Raw genomic sequence first — 388 nt, forward strand, 5'->3', positions numbered from 1 at the left:
AGGGAAAATCATGTGATCGCAAGCCTGGGCGTCCCCTTTTGCCTACCAGCCCCCAAAAGAAGAAGGAGGGGAGGGGAGACATCCACTCCCCATGCAATTAGCATAATTAATTGTGTCCTGCAGCTGCAGCCCGTCCCGCTTGGCCAATAGGAACCCGGGGAAAGCCAAACTCCCCCCGCCCATGTTGGAAGAAATAACATGGATGTAAAAAGGGAGCCGGGGGTCCCCGCTGCCGCGAGCGTCTCCAACAAGGTGCGCCAGAGAGAGGCCAACCCCGAAGCCAGGGGGATTGAAAAACACACACCTTGTTCAGTTGTTGTGGCCACGCTTCTTTAGCGCGCGACTTTCGTCCACCCGCAGCCCGCCCGCCGAATCCTGGCTGTCGTCC

Source organism: Hemicordylus capensis, chromosome 2, assembly GCF_027244095.1.
Source record: "Hemicordylus capensis ecotype Gifberg chromosome 2, rHemCap1.1.pri, whole genome shotgun sequence".
NCBI classification, from domain to species: domain Eukaryota; kingdom Metazoa; phylum Chordata; class Lepidosauria; order Squamata; family Cordylidae; genus Hemicordylus; species Hemicordylus capensis.